Here is a 17,535-nt window from a genome sequence, read left to right as displayed (position 1 = left end):
CTATCCCTTCCAGGTAGACATGCTATGTACCATCACAAGACTGAGTACAACGAAGCACCAACAGAAAGTAAAACAATGGCCACAACAACAAAAGCACACACACACACATACATACATAAACGTATGAATAGTTCAGTGTCTGTTTGTTTTCCTTCACGTGTGCTTTCCAGTCAAGTCTGATGGGTGCTATGCCCTGGCACAGACTCTATCCCTGGGGACTTCATTGCTCTGCTCCCCCGGCTGCTCTGATGCATGCCCCCAGAAGCTGGCTTCGGCGTGGTGAGCTCATGGTGGGCACAATTCCCGCCATGTGTATCCAGTGTTGTCCCCAATAGTGAAATGGGTCAATGAGGAATGCTGTGTCCCGTGTTGGGGCCGGCCCTGTGGTCATGTCTGTTCATTGCTGTTCTGAACAGGAACATCATCCTCAAGGCCTGGTGAGCCAGGATGTGTTTCATTCTTTTTTTTTCCTTATCCCCGCTCATTGTCTCCTGTGTGCTCCGACCAGACTAGTCCTTCTTCCCCTCTTCTTGAGCTGTAGCTTCCGTGCTGTCCTCTGAAGTGAATTATTTTGGGGGGTGGGGGGTGCTGTCCACTTAGTTGGTTATGGGGCCGGCCCTCAGGCCTCTCCATTGCTTCCGTGCTTCATGTCAGTGTGTTGTGTTCTTGTCTTGGAGCTCCGGGTTGAAGTCTGGTCCCTCTTTCCCTGTGGAGACACAATCAACACCCTCCCCCTGTGTTGGTTATTGCCCTGTTCCCCCGGCTACCCATACCTTTTTACCTCCTCCCTTTTAATGGGCTACCATATGTATCCCTGAGTTTAGTCTGGCCCCTGCCATAGTACCTGGACCTCACTCCAGGGACGTATGTATACAGCATCTTCTTTCCTATGCCCCTTTTGAATTATTTTTTGAGCTTACCTCAGCAGACTCATGTAGTACTTGTCCTTTTGTGTTTGGCTTACTTCACTTAGCATAATTTCCTCCAGTTCTTCCCATGTGGCGATGTGTTTCATGCGTTCATCACTGCTTTTTAGGGATGTGTAACACTCCATTGTAAGTATGTACCAGAGTTTTTTAATCCATTCATCTGTTGATGGAAATTTGGGCTGCTTCCAACTCCTTGCAATTGTGAACTGTGCCGCGATGAACATTGAGGCACAGATGTCTGGCTGTGGTTTGTTTTTTGTCTCTTCTGGGTATATTATCTCTCCGCATCCCCTCCAACACTTGATTTCTTGAATTGGGCTATCTTCGAGGGTGTTAGGTGGTATCTCATAGTTGTTTTAATTTGTATTTCTCTTATGGCTAGAGATCTGGAACATTTTCTCATATATTTATTGGCCATTTGTATTTCTGCCTTTGAGAAACTCCTGCTCAGGTCCTTTGCCTACCTCCTGAGTGGACAATGGTTTTTCTCTTGTTGTAGTTTAGCAGTGTGTTATAGATTTTATTATAAGGCCTTTGTCCGATGTGTCATTGCCAAAGATGTTTTCCCATTCTGTAGTCTCTCTTATTGCTCTCTTGGTGAATTCTTTCAATGTACATAAGTGTTTTATTTTCAGTATGTCCCACTGGTCAATTTGTGCCTCCTTTGTGTTGGTGTCCTTCCCGATTTCTGATAGCCTATGTAATCCCTGTGCCAAGGTTCTCAGGTTTGTCCCAATTCCCTCATTGATGGCCCTAATAGTTTGGGGTTTTACCCCAACTGTTATCCACCTTGAGTTTATTCTTGTGTATGGAGTGAGGTAAGGGTCTTGCTTCATTTTTCTGCAGCTATGTATCCATTTTTTCCAGCGCCATGAATTGAAGAGGGCATCCGCTTCCCATTTGATATTTTTGGGCCCCTTATCCAAGATCAGTTGTCTGTATGCTGATGATTTTTTTTCTGGGGTTTCAATCCTTTTCCATTGGTATGACTATCTACCGTTATACCAGTACCACGCTGTTTTGACCACTGTGGCTGTATAATAGCTGCTAAGTCAGGTAAAGAAAGCCCTCCGACTTTGTCCTTTTCTTGAGGAGTTCTCTGCTAATTCTGGGTTTCTTCCCTCTCCATATGAAGTTGGTAATCTGTTTTTCCAACCCTTGAAGAAAGTTGATGGAATTTGGATCAGGATAGCATTGAACTTATATAATGTCTTGGGTAGAATTGACATCTTTACAATATTGAGTCTGCCAATCCACGACCATGGGATCTCCTTCCATTTTTGAGGTCATCCTTGGTTTCTTTTAATAGTGTTTTGTAGTTTTCTTCATACAGATCTTTGTTTTTGAGTGAGGTATATCCCTAGATATTTCGATTTGTGTTTGGCTATTGTGAAGGTTATCCCCTTTTTGATCCCCTCTTCTGTGTCCTTGTCTGATGTGTACAGTAGTGCGATAAACTTCTGTTTGTTTATCTTGTAACCTGCTACTCCTCCATATTCCTCTATTGCTTCCAGTGCTCCTCTCATGGAACTTTTAGGATTTTCCATATATAAAATCATGTCATCTGCAAATAGCGATAGTTTCACTTCTTCCTTCCCCAGACGAATACCGTTGTTGTCCCTTCTTTCCCTTATATTGTTAGCTAGGACCTCCAGCACGATGTTAAATAGGAGCAGGGACAAGGGACATCCTTGTCTCTTCCCCTTTTTCAGAAATATTGATCTCATCTTTTCTCCATTGACTACCACATTGGCTGTTGGTTTTCATATATAGCTTGCATTATATTGAGGAATTTTCCTTCCATTCCTACCTTCTTCAGTGTCTTAAACATGAATTGGTGTTGGATGTTGTCGAATGCTTTTTCTGCGTCTAGTGATATTATCATGTGGTTCTTATATTTCTTCGTTTCAATGTGACAAATAATACTAATGGTCTTTCATATGTTGAACCATCCCTGCATCCCTGGTATGAAACCCACTTGGTCACGGTGAATTATTTGTTTTATATATTTTTGTATTATCTTGGCGTATTTTGTTAAAGATTTTTGCATTGATATTCATTAGGGAAATTGGTCTGTAGTTCTCAGTTCTCAGTTTAGGTATCAGAGTTATAATAGCTTCATAGAAGGAATTTGGGAGTTTGCCATCTTTTTCTATGGTCTGGAAGAGTTTGTGTAGGATTGGTGTCAGTTCTTCCCTGAATGCTTGATAGAATTCACATGCGTATCCATCTGGTCCTGGTGCCTTCTTGGTAAGTAATTCTTTGATAGCCTTGACTATTTCTTCTATTGATTTAGGTCTTTTGAGATTCTTGACGTCCTTTGGGGATAGTCTAGGGAGGGATTGTTTTTCCAAGAATTCATCCATGTCTTCCAAGTTTTTGAATTCATTGGAGTACAGTCCTTCATATTACTGTGTAATTATTCTTTTGATTTCACTATGGTCCATTGTAATATTCCCTCTTTCATCCCTCATCCTTCCTATTGAAATGTGTTCCTTCCTTTCTTTGGTCAAACTCTCAAGAGGTTTGTCGATTTGATTTATCCATTCGAAGAACCAACTTTTAGCAGCATTTTTTTCATAGCTTTCTTATTTTCTCACTCCTGAATCTCAGATCTAATTCGTATTATTTCTTTTCTTTTTCTGTTAGTTGGATTTTCTTGCTGACTCCGCTCTAGTCGCTGTAAATTTTGTGCCAGTGTATAAACGTCTCCTCCTTCTTTATGTGTGCATGTAATGCTATGAGACTTCATCTGATGACTGCCTTTGCTATGTCCCATAAGTCTTGGTATGTCGTGTTTTCATTCTCGTTGGTTTTCTAGAAATTTCCTAATTTCATCTTTGATCTGAGCCAGTACACTCTCCTTTTGCAGTAGAGAGTTATTCATTCTCCAATGGTTTGCCCTTATTTTTTTAATCTTCCTTTGGTTTATTTCCAATCTTTTGGCACAGTGGTCAGAGAGAGAGGTCTGTATGATATCAATGGGCTTGAATTTATGTAGATTCAACTTATGCCCTAGCATCTGGTCTATTTTCATAAATGTACCATGTGGACTAGAATAGAATGTGAATTCCTTTTTGTTTGGGTGGAGAGCTCTGTAGATATCCATCAGGTCAAATTGTCTAATTGTAGTGTTTAGCTCTTTAGTCTCCTTGTTGAGTTTCTTTCCGAGTGATCTATCTTTCTCAGAGAGCAGTGTATTGAAGTCACATACTATAATTGTTGAGGCTGTGATTTCCTTTTTCATCCTTTGAAGTGTTTGCTTGACATATTCTGCTGGACACTTATTTGGTGAGTAAATGTTTTGAATTCTTATTGGTTCTTTATGAGCATTATATAGTGTCCATCCTTATCTCTTTTTATGGTTTGCACTTTGAGGTCAATTTTATCTGAGATTATGATTGCAACCCCTGCTTTTTTTGAATTAGAATTTGCCTGGCATTGTCTCCAGCCTTTGATTCTCAGCCCATTTTTATCTGTAATGTTGAGATGTGTCTCCTGTAGGCAGCAGATTGAGGGTCTGTGTTTTCCAAACCAGTCTATTAGCGTCTGTATCTTAAGGCTAGAGTTCAACCCATTAATATTCAGGGTTATTACATATATCTGTGGACCCTGTGATGTCATTTTATCTCTCTTGTGTTGGGTGTTTTCCTACCTCCATTTAATTTCTGTGGATTGTCCATATGTGTGTTTGTGGTTCATTCTTGCCTTCTTTAAATCGTTGAACCAGTTTTATCTTGGGGGCTGTTTTCCCTTTGATGGTCTCTGGGTGGAGTTGTTCTGTGTGGTGGTCTCTTGTATGTGTTTGGTGAGTGTTGTTCTTCTGCCCATACTGGCTCAGCTACGATCTTTTGTAGTGCTGGGTTCCTTTTAGCATATTCTTTGAGGCTTTCCTTGTGCGGGAAGACTCTCGCTTGTCCATCTATTTTGATACATAATTTGGCTGGATAGAGTATTCTTGGGTTTGCGTTAATTTCCTGCAATTTTCAGAATATACTGCTCCACTGTCTGTTCTTCATAGTGTCTGCTGACAGGTTTGAGCATGCTCTTATCTGCTTGCCTTTATATGTGGTTGCCTGTGTTCCCCTAACTGCTCTCATAATTTTCTCCTTTTCTTCATAGTTGGATAGTTTAACAACTATATGTCTTGGTGACTTCTTTTGGGGATTCAGTCTAGCTGGCGTTTTTTCAGCCTCCTGGATAGTTGCCTGACTTGCATTCATTAAGTTAGGGAAGTTTTCCTGCAAGCATTCCATCACTATTTTGGATGTTGGTTTCCTTGATGTGCATTCCTCCGGCAAGCCAATAATTCTGATGTTGTTCCTTCTCATAGCGTCAGACATAGCTCTGAGGTTTTCTTCAGCTTCTCTGATGGACTTGTTAGACTTTTTCTCACGTCTATTAATTTCTGCTTGTGAATCCTCTAGGTCACTGGTGCGGTTCTCTGACTCCTCCATTCTCTGGGCAAAGTCCGTGAGTTTGCTATTAGTTTTTGTTATCTCACCCTTTAACTCCTGTATTTTCCTTTGGTGCAAAGCCTTTATTTCCTCTATCATTTCATCCTTTTTCTGTAATGCTTCCCTCATGTCCTGTATGGCTCTAAGCAGCATTCTGGAGATTTCTTTCTGTGAGAGGTCAACCTCTGCCTTTTCTATTACTTCTGTTAGGTCCAGGTGGTCCTCTGGCATTGGAGTTTTGTTTCTCTTTTCTTGTTGAAACTGTGGAAGCAGCTTGCTGTTTTTTGGGCAATTTGTTGGCACTTGGTGCCATTTTCCCGGGTGTCTCAGAGCCCTGGGCTCTCTCTTTTGGAGGTTGGTGTTTCAGCTGGCTGCCTTTAGCCAACTGCCTTGGGGAGTTGTGTTTCATCTGCTGCGGATTCCCTCTTGCCTTCTCCTTTGATTTGTGCTCTAGCCACCTTCAGGTCTCTTTAGAAGCTGTTTGCAGCTGTGCACACTGTTGTCTGGTAGAAAATATTGGCCCTAGTGCAGGGGAGCATATTTAGGGGATGGGTTGGGGATTGGGTGATCTGTTTCTGGCTAGGGGAACTTCCCTCAGGTAGGCAGGTGGGAGGGGGGCCACGATTGGTGTGTGGCTGCACCACTTGGAGCCCAAAGGGTGGGACAGAGTGATCAGGGAGAGGGGAGAATGCAGTGAGAAATCCCCAAAGGCTTGGGTTCCTATGCCGCAGCTGCAGAAAATTCTGCCAGACTTGGGTCATCTGCCTGGCAGGCCTGAAGTGGTGTGGCAGGAATGGGAATCTCTGCGTGCATGTGTTTCCCCCTTAGCCCCCCACGCTTGGGTGTGTGCTTTTGTATAGGGGGTTGGGGGGATAGGCCCTGGGAGGGGGCTGGCTGGCAGATCTGCAAGGAGCACAGTGATGGGGTGGGCTCTTCTGGACTGAGACCTCTGAGCATGCGGGCAGGTCTGATTGATGGTTTGCGCGGAGCACTAAGGCAGAACTGCAGTTTCTGCCTTCTGCCTGGCTGTGGCACCGGGCGCACGCCTCCCAGGAGAAGGGGGAAACGTCTAGCTTGCTGGACCGCGAGGGGTGCCCAAGTGGGGCCTGAATCTGCAGGGGGTGGGGAGTATGCCGGCTGGAGCACACACACGTACACCGGACACCCTGAGGCAGGGTGGGGCTTAAAGACTGGCAGTTTTGCACGGAGTGCCGAGGCGGGCGCAGCCTCCGCCGTGCACCTGGCTGCCCTGTGGCACCGGTCCCAGCAGAGTGGGCACCTGAAGCGCTGCACCAGAGGCTACAGGTGTCCGCATGTAGCCCTGGCTGGGTCTGAGAGATGCTCTAAGTGGTCTCAGGAATTGAACAGGCAAATTTTATACCCCTATTCTGCCCAAAACTCTCCCCACTCACCGATCTCCTCAGAGCTCCGGAGGGGTGTGAGTTACCTATCTGGCTGCCATTTTCCTCTCCCCATGTAATTCTCTTTATCAATATCTTTTTTGATAGCTACTAATCAATTAAGGAGTTAGCCTTTCAGCGGCCAACTGAAAGGTTGGCAATCTGTATGCTGAGCAAATACTCCAAGCAAGATTCCAGGAAGGCTCATTTACAAGCTATGATATGCAATACATAAAAATATATCCCATGTGCTTCTGTTTATAGGAAATCCAAATACAGGAAAAGATAATATATATTGATAGAAATCCCAGTAGTGGTGGTGCCTGGACAGGGAGTGGTGGTGACTGGGAAAAGATGGCTAAGGAAATTATTTTCAGAGATAGAAATGTTATGTAGCTTGTATTTAGTGGTGTTTACAAGGATGCATATAATTGTCAAATTCACCAAACTGAACATTTAGAATATGTGCATTTTATTCAGTGCTAATTGTATCTCAGTCAAAAAAGTAAAAACCAGCTGAGAAACAAGTATTAGATTATTGGATAAAAATACATCACAAAACAGAAACCATTTTGCTCAATGGAGGGTGAGAAGAACATTCAAAGAAAACATGTAAAGAGTACAAAAATAATCATTTGCTCCTTTTGTTTGCTGGCAGAATAGAATCATTCCCAGTACAGAGTTATTTTGTCCTCAGATATGTCAGACTGCTTGAGCGCATTCATCCTGAGCCTTTCTCTAATCCCCAGTGTATGCTAATCTCCAGCGCAGCTGATTCATATGTTTAAATTGACTAACACTCTTTCTCTCTTTGTTGAAAATCAAACAAACTGTGTAACAACCCAACATTTTATTCATCTTAGATTTTCATCAGAAGGCAGTTTCTTGCAATGCAACCTCCTGTCATGTATTCATTATTTGATACCCTATTTTGCAAAATATGTGAGGAGGTTATATGTGAGGATGTTAAAGAAGAAGAAATGTTTAGTGGGCTTCAATGAGGTTGGATGAAGAATATTTGAGTCCCTGCATAAGAAAAAGCATAATAGGAAAAGCCAAACAAAAACAAACAGAAAAACCTCACCTCTCTACGTAATGGTACACAATAAATTTTCTCAACCTATAAATCCAGTATAATGGGTAGATAAATAATTTTATGTCCTCCCCTAACTTAAAAAATGCTGTTTCCTGCTTCATTTTAAAGAGCTGTAAGATCTCCTATCTTCAAAATCTGTGCATCCTTAGTTGTCAACCTGTTTTAAGAGCTTATGATTGTTCAAACGCTTTGGAATGGTTTTTATTACTATCTTGTTATAATTATGCTGAGTATTAAAGTCAGGAATGACAACTACTGAGGCTCTTCACGTAAGTATTTTTGTGTTACTGTCACTCCAATTCAACCTTGAGCCTGAGAAAAAGGTTTTCTCCCTCTCTAAGACTAGCTGAAGAACATCTAAATACATAATTTGTGGTGCTGTGCTCTTTTTAATCAGATCACCTAGGAATTACAGTTACATATTACTTTAAGTAAGCTCTTTTCTTACTAGAAATTTTTAAGAAAACTGCTCAGTTAGCTTTGATATTAAGCTCTTGGTTAAGCTCAGACATTGGTATCTTTATTTCCAATCAATTAGGTACTGCATAGCCACACGCATTCTGAGGGCGAATTTCTGCCACGAGACCATGTTCTACCTTGGGACCATGCATTCGATCAGAAATAACTCACTTGCTTCTTTTACTTTTTGTTCACTATACCCAAGAAATGAGTTGCTTTTTCTTTCTTTGTGTGGTTAATACTCAGGCTATGTGGATGGGTAAGGGGAGTGTTGCCCCTAACGCAAGTCTTATAAATCCTCAACTTCTCTATCTATGGATGCAATCCCACTTGGGAATTTGATTCCCAGGTATAATGAGGTCATATCATTGTTGGATGTGTTTTAAGCTTTTGGGATATAAAACGAGCAAATTAAATTCTGAGAAAGGAAGCACTGATGGAGAGGAGAGATGCCAGGCCACATGAAGATGGTCAGGAATTGAAGAGTAGAAGCTGAAATATCACAAAGATCCCCTCCCCCCCCCCCAACCAGAGTAGACAGGAAGGTCTGTGCACTAAATTTGGACTTCTAGCCTCTCAAACTGTGAGAACATGTATTTCTGTTCTATAAAGCCACTCACTTGGAGTATTTGTGTTTCAGTAGCCCTAGAAAACTACGATGGTGGTGGTATTGGTGGTGTAAGTGGTTTTCTAACACCCTCTAGCCAATGCTGAGTGTCTTTTGATATCAACTTTGTAGAATAAAAAATCAGTAATAATATTAAAAATAAAAGGTTGTATCTCCTCTTGCCTACACATTGTCACACTATCATAGAGAACATGTTATTGATAGGTAAGAATTATCTCATTAATTGCCTTGTGAGAAAAAACACAACAATTTTATAGGCCCGTCTTCGTAGAACAAGTTAGCAAGCAGGCTTAACCAAACTGGAAATGTGTATAACATCTGACCTCATGATTCCATTTCTAAAAGTCCATCTTGTAGAAATACTTGTGACTATTCATTAAGCTTTATGGTCATTGCAGCATTTCTGTAATATCAAAAATTTGAAAGTAACTTAAATGTCAGTCAAGAAATGATATCTTTTCTTCTGTCAAATATTATGTGGGAATAAAATAATGATATGCTGTACATCTCTATACAGAGTGGGAAGGGATATTTCTGCAAGGCATGTTGATAAAAAGAAAATGCAATTTACTGAACAATGTGTATAAATGATACCACTTATGATAAACAAAAGCAAAAAAAACATGCTTTATGTATGTACAAAAAAATCTAAAATTGAAACCTAAAAACTTAATGGCTGCGAAGAGATGGGTAAGGTAAAGAGTTTTATATGATTATACTTATAAAGTATGCTTATACTTCTTTATGAGATTATACTTACATATTACTTCCCTAAATAAACAACAGAAAAAATATATCAATTGCAAGATATTTTTCTATAATTGGGCTCTACTTAAGAAGTATTAAATCACCAAATCAGAACATACTTAAAATAATAGAAATTATATAATAAGCAGATAATATAGACAGGTTAAAATATTGCTACCTAAACCTGTACCTTCAACCATTTAAAAATAATTTTTACATTAAAATTTTATTTTTTGTAAAAATCTGAAAATGTTTCAACCATTTGTTTTTTTAACAAAATATGAGATGTCTACCACAAGTATTTTATAGATGAGTTATTTATTTAACTATCTATTAGTCTCAAAAAATTATATCTAAGTTCTTATCCCTGGTCCCTGTGAATGTCACCTTGCTTGGGAAAAGGATCTTTACACATGTAATGAGATCATGCTGGATTATGTGGTATTATAAACCTGATGACAGGTGTCCTTGCATGAGAATAAGACAGGCACAGAAAGAAGGTCATATCAAGATTGAGGCAGAATTTGGAGTGATGCAGTCACAAGCAAGCAGAGAGCGAGACACAGAAAGATTGTCCTCTATAGCCTTCCATGGGGATGCAGCCCTGGTGGCACTTTGATGTCAGACTTCTGGGCTGCAGGGCAGTCACAGAATGACTTTTTGCTGCTCTGAGTCACCAAATTTGTTACCAAAAGAGCAGGAAATGAACGCTGCATCTATCATCTAATATATATGTAGAGCAAGAGTAGGGTTAGGGCTGAAGGGAGAGAGAGTAGATTTCACATGCAGAAGAGACGTGAGGTTTTAAAAAAGATTGTTTAAAGTTTTCTTTAGAATTAAGAAAAAGGAACAACCATGCACCCAATCAAGCCGTTATAATATGATCATTAAGCAGGGGATATTATTCCATGCATTTCATTCATCCAGAGGCTAGGAGTTATGGACATTGGGATCAAGCCAAAGGTCAGGCAGAAGTGTGTAATAAATGGTAGAAAAATGGGGTTTACCCAAAGGCATTATAAATAAATATTTAAATTATGCTGTGAAGCCAAAGAAATATAGTGTTTGTGTGTACCTGGAGACTCATTAAAACTCTGGGAGTTCTACCACCAAAATGAAGAAGAAGCAAAAGGAAACCGGAAGAGCAGTCTTTGTCCCTGCCCGCAGCATGCTCCCGGCACTTGAGCTGGGACAATTATCCCACATTGCTTTCTCCTCTCTAGTGCCCTGCCTTTCATTCTCTCTTTATCTCTGCGAAGCATAAGGGAAAGAAACTAAGATGCATTGATCAGCGTGTGTCAGACTCCATGCCAAGTTCTTTCAGATATGTAATCTCATTTAATTCTCATAACAGCCCCATGAGGCTGGTCGATTTCCTCGCAAGTTCATGACTTGCCTAAGGCCATTCAGCTAGGAGTGGAGGTCCCTCCGACTGCAGAGACTCATGCCGTGCCCCAGTATATAATACTGCTTCCAAAGGGTGACCAAAATCTTGAGACTTTGGAGGAATCAGGATATGTTCTCTTTCCAACAAGAGGCCATAGTTATTTTACTGGTTGCATTAAATTAATTTTTAATATAGTTGAATTAGAAAAATGTTTCTGCAGTTATGAAACTGCCTTCACTAATTTTTCGTTCTTCTCATATTCAAGTAGCCTTTCATCATTTAGATTTTTTCTTTTTACCAAATTGTCTATCTTTCAATAAATCCAAGACAGTCCTCCTGATTTAATTTTTTATTCAATTATTCTCCACCTATTCAAATTATCAAATAATCTTGGAATGTGAACTCATTTTCTTTATGCTCACTAAATAAAACAATGATTTTGAGTGTATGTCTTTTTATTTTATACATATGCATATTGAACAATTCTTCCTTTTAGCTTTTACACATTCATAAATTGCTGTGCGAGAAGGCAGTCATTACTTGTTGACACGGGAAAATGCACTTGCAGATAATACATTTTGTAGAGCCTTTTGCCTACAGACATTCAGCAAAATTTGAAGGAACATTTTAAATTGTTTTTTTCATTTAGTTAACCAATAAATATTTATTCATAGAGCTGGAATTGTCTCTCTGGTAGTGCGTTTTGGTTTATTGGGTCACAGCATGTTGCTTCTAGATAATTTTAGGTGTTACAAACGAAAGATAAGAGGGAACATAAGAGATTATTCTAGCCGTTAGAAACTTACAAATTGGCTCTAGAGATAAGACTCATAGATGAAATAGAGATGCAGACAGTCCTATGTGAGCCTTATTCTTGTTGTTCAGAACCAAGGAGTCACTTCCAGTTCCTAGTGACTGACGTGCAACGTCCTCATAATTGTTGGTACGTCTGAGGCTAATGAAACCATGGTGTCAATCTCTCTTCTTAAGAGCCTTGCACTTTTCACTGACCATTCAAGCATGACGCTCTTTTCCAGGAGCTGGTCTCTCCTGCTATCATGTCAAAGTTACATGAGAAGAAGTCTAACCATCCTGGAATCTAAGGAACATTCTGGCTGTACTTCCTCCAAGATTAGATTTTCTTTTTCTTCTGACAGTCCATGGTACTTGAATATTTTTTCTGCAACACCATAATTCAGTGCATCAATTCTTTTTTGATCTTCCTTATTCATTGTCCAACTTTCACATGCATGTAAGGTGAGTGAAAATCCCTTGGTTTGGGTAAGGTACCTTTTAATCCTTAAAGCCATATCTTTGCTCTCCAACACATCAAAGGGGTCTTGTGCAGCAGATTTTACAAATGCAATATGTTGTTTGATTTATTGATTGCTAAGCCCATGAGCATTAATTATAGATCCAAATAAAATGATATCCTTGATAACTTAGATCTTTCCTTTTATCATTTCTATTTATCATTATGTTGTCTATCCATGCAGTTGGATCTTTATTTTCTGGCGGGGTTGAGGTGTTATCTAAATTGAAAGCTGTATTCTTTGATTTTTGTCTGCAAGCAAGGTTATGTCGTCTGCATGTTGAAGGCCATTAATGCACCTTCCTCCAATCCTGATGCCTCGGTCATCTTCATATAGTTGTTTCTTCTTCATATTGTCCAGCTTCAGTGGTTAGTTGTTCAGCATACAGATTGAATAGATATGGTGAAAGGGTACAACCCTGAATCATACCTTTCCTGAGTGTACACCACAAATCTCTCCTTGTCCCGCGCTAATGGCTGCCTTTAGATCTCTGTACAGGTTCTGCATACACACAATTAAGTATTGTGGAACTGCCATTCAATGCAATACGATCCATATTTTGTTATTGTCTACACATCTGCATGACATTGCGTAGTCAACAAATCCCAGTTCACATCTTTCTGGTATTCTCTATTTTCAGTCAATATCCATTTGAAGTCATTATTGTTCCACATCATCTTCTGAATGTGGCTTGAATTTCTGGAAGTTTCCTCTCAATGTAGCACTGTAACCAATGTTGAATGGTTTTCTGCAAATTTTATTTGCATGTAGTATTAATGATATTATTTGATAATTTCTGCATTGTTAGGTCATGTTTCTTTTGAACGGGCACAAATAAGGATCTCTTCTGTGTAGTGGTTTATTGGCATACACCAATGAGTATTTCCAGTTTCTTGAAACATTTCAATTGGTATTTTTGTCAATGCCTTCAGTACAGCTTGAAAATCTTCCTCTAATGCCATTAGTATCTGATCATATATGGTCTGTTGAAGTGGTTGAATATTAACCAATTAGTTTTTGGTGTGGTGTCTCTATATTCCTTGCACTTTCTTTTTATGCTTCCTGCATCATTCACTATTTTGCCTATAGAACCCTTCAAGACTGGGGTTCACTTGTGTTCTTTCACCTTAAGATATGCTGACCTGGTTTTCGAACTCCAAGTCTTCGCACATTTCAGTATAATTCTCTACTTTTCCTTCATTACTCACATTTTGAAATTTGTGTTTATTTTACTTCATCATTTCTTCCATTTGCTTGAGCACCTGTACATTCAAGTTTCTGAGTCTCTTATGGCACATACTTTGTTCTATTCATTCTTTCCTGTCTTTACTTTTTTTGCATTTCTTTCTTCTTATTATTAATTGGGAATTAATACATATATCATCCCATAGTTCAGTCACATCCAGCAGAATTTTACATTGGCTTCCACAATAAGTTTCCAAAGATATCTTATCTACGTGGACTTCTAGACATCATCTCCCCTTCTCCCGGCCACTACCACTGTAAGCTTCTTGTCCTGAATCCCTATTTCTACTTGCTATCTCTAGATTCATCAATCCTGGGTTTCATATACTGAAAAACAGAAAAGCATATAACACAGCCTCAAGAAGGTGACCCTCAATTACCTAACTCCTCTGAGACACCCCCTAATATGTACAAACACTAGACAAAATAATGCAAACCAAAAATACAGAAAAGATTGGACCCCGATCACGTCCAGCATGCATCATAGGGGGAATCTGCTGACAAAGTTTTAACTGTTCAAGTCAACTTTATGCTTTGACCTTCTGTACTCAACTCTCTAATCCCCTCTGTTTAGTAACCACTTCCCTCCATCACTCAATTGTGGATAGAAGGAGTTCACTGGAGGCTTATTTCCTATGTAGTTCCACAAATGGATCTTGGGCTTCCACTGTCAGCCATAGCTTTCTGCAAACCAGATTCTCACACTTTAGGCTCTGAGACTAATCCCTCCTTTGAGTTCGGGTTATATATTTCACAGTCCTTCCATGACTGATGATGGTGTGCTTCTTCCATGTGGACTTTGTTGGCATCTCACTTAGTTGGCAGCTTGTTCAGATACAAGCTTTTAAGACTCCAGACACTATTTTATCTGATAACTGGAACCATTTAATTTCTTCGCCACATTTTGCTATAGCACCTGTCTCCTCTGTGTTTCATTCCTGAGGGCGAGTATCAAGCGGGGCCATGATGTAAGAACTAAATTGCAGCTAGGATTTAGTGTAAGCCCCAAACCCATTCCTGGATATATGCTTTTGTTGTTGTTGTTCTTTTTATTTATTATTACTTTGGCATTAATGACATGACACAAATGTCATGTAATTGCATTGTTCAATTACATCCAACAAAATTATACCATTGTGTCCATAATCAGTTTTCAAATACTCTTTCTTCTTGTTTTCCTTGACATCATCTCCTTTTACCCAACCACCTGCACTGTCCCCCGTACCTTCCCTGCCATCCCCACCCCCTTGAAATCCTTTTCTACTTGCTATCGTATAGGGTCTTCAATCCTGGCTTCACTTACTGTAAAACATATCTATGACAACTTCAAGAGAGTAACACCCAATGACATAGCACCTCTGGTCTATATGTTAACATGAACAAACAAAAACCATATAAAACAGAATGAGTGTCGCCGGTTTGCTAGAATCATACGTATCTTAATACAACATACAGGGTACTGATGTAGCTCTCTTCTTCCTCAGAGACCTTGTTTTTTTCCAGCTTAAGCCCTCAAGTTCTAGGTGCATCTGAGGTAGAGTTCACTTCACCCAGTGGAGTTCACACATGGGATCTCATTGGCGCAGTCCCTCTGGAGCCTGTTGTGTGCCTTAAAGACCCAGAATTCCATGTCCTAATGCACCTCATAGCTCAACTTGTGTCTCCAGAATGCATTAAAAACCCAGGTCAATGTGGTCCATCTGGTACATTCTGCCAAAGCACTCCCCACTTAGTGTCTCCGAAAGTATTTCCAGTCACTTTCCCCATACCTGGAAGTCAGGCCTCCCTCTTTTCTGCCAACAGATATGCCTTTGTGTTACCCCGGATGTGTTTGCAACCTTTTCCCTCTCCTGAGTTGTTCTTCCCTTCTGTATCTCTCCTCCCTCTGACAGGGCTGTCTACCTGTCTGGGGAGACCTCATTAAAGATTTACATGTCTGCCTCTCATTAAACTCCCCCACACCCACCCCCTTGGCCATTTGATTTCAGCTGATGTGAGGCCCTAGTGACCTTCAAAATACTCACCTAGATCAGGTGGTGTATGGTTCATTGGCACCAGTCAGGCTCTCTACCAGGATGTTTGGTCCCCCGGGCAATAGACTGGGTGCCCTACAAGTCTGCGCATGTGCTCCATTTGCTTGGTCCAACTGCAGTGGACTCATACAGTATTTGTCCTTTTGTGCTTGACTAATTTCACTCAGCATAAGGTCTTCCAGCTCCTAATGTCTTGAGGGGTTTTATGGATTCATCACCGTTCCTTAGGGATGCGGACTAGTCTATTGTGTGTATACCCCAGAGTTTCTCTATCCAATCATCTACTGATGGGATTTTAGGTTCTTTCCAGGTTCTTGCTATTGTGAACTGCGCTGCGATGAATTTGGGGGAGTTAATGTCTGTTCATGGTCTGTTTCTTATTTCTTTTGGTATATGCCCAGTAATGGTATGGCTGGACCATATGATAGGTCAATTGCCAAATATTTTTGGTATCGCTATTGTGCCTGCCACAGTGGTTGTACATATCTACAAGCCCATCAGCAGTGGATTCGAGTTCCAATCTCACCACACCCTCTCTAACACTTGTTATTCTCCATTTTTAAAAATTGGGTTACAGTTGTGGGTGTTAGGGGTAGCCCATGGTTGTTTTGACTTGCATTTCCCAATGGCTAGTGAATGGGAGCATTTCCTCGTGTGTTTATTAGCCATCGATCGGCATCCTTTGTGAATAGGCAAGTCAGGTCCTTTGCGCACATTCTCAGAGGGTTATTTATTTTTTCTTGTTGTAGACTTGTAAGATACTGTAGATTTTAGTATTTAGTCCTTTGTCTGTTGTGTCACTACAATATTTTTTTTTCCATCTGGTGGGCTCTTTTTTACTCTTTTAATGAAGTCTTAGATGTACACAAGATGTTTTATTTTTAATAGGTCTCACTCATCTCTTTGGTCTTCCACAGAGTCTGTTTCCTGTGTCATCTCCGACAGCCAGGCATTTCCTGCACTAGGGCACTTAGAATTGACCTGATTTTCTCATCAATGAACTTGACAGCTTTGAGTTTTATATTTAAGTTGTTGATCCACCTGGAGGATGTTTGTGTATGGGGTGAGATATGGGTCTTGTTTCATTCTTCTGCAGGTGGATATCCAAGTTTTCCAGATCATATTGAAGAGGGCATCTGTTTCCCAATTAATGCTTTGGGAATTTTGTCAAAAATCAGTTGTGTGTATGTTTTAATTCCTGGATTTTCTGTCCTGATTCATTGATCTGTGTATCTATTATTAGACCAGTACCAGGCTGTTTTGACACCTGTGACTGTTTGTAGGTTTGGGGTCAGGGAGTGAAAGACCGCCTACTTTGTTCCTATCTTTTGAATGACAATTTTTTGGTCTCATGTATGATGTTCTTGATGTCATCTCACAACTCTTTTGGTCTCCAATCCTTCATTTTCAAAGTGTTAAATTTGCTTTTGAAATGGTCTCTAAATTAAGAAGGGATATACTCAAAGTGGCATTTTGGCTCATATGGACTTGTTTTAATTTTCTTCCTTCTAACACGAGTTTGCACATGAGCAACTGATGGTCCGTTCCACAGTCAGCCCCTGAACTTGATCAAATGATGATATGAAATTTTTTCACGATCTCTTTCCATGACTGAAGTCAATTTAATTTCTTGGTATTCCATCTAGTGATGTCTATGTGTATAGTTACCATTTATGTTGTTGAAAAAAAATGTGTTCTTTGCAATTAAATCTCTAGTCATACAAAATTCTATCATACAGTGTCTGGATTTCTTTATTAACCAATGCAATATTATTAATTTAGGGAGTGATTCTTAGTGAGTGATAATTTTGGTCTCTCAGAAGACATTTTTGTTGATCACA

This window comes from Echinops telfairi, unplaced genomic scaffold (genome assembly GCF_000313985.2).
Source record: "Echinops telfairi isolate 266 unplaced genomic scaffold, ASM31398v2 ScPeMD7_23;HRSCAF=83, whole genome shotgun sequence".
Lineage (NCBI taxonomy): Eukaryota > Metazoa > Chordata > Mammalia > Afrosoricida > Tenrecidae > Echinops > Echinops telfairi.
Note: the sequence above shows the minus strand (reverse complement) of the source record.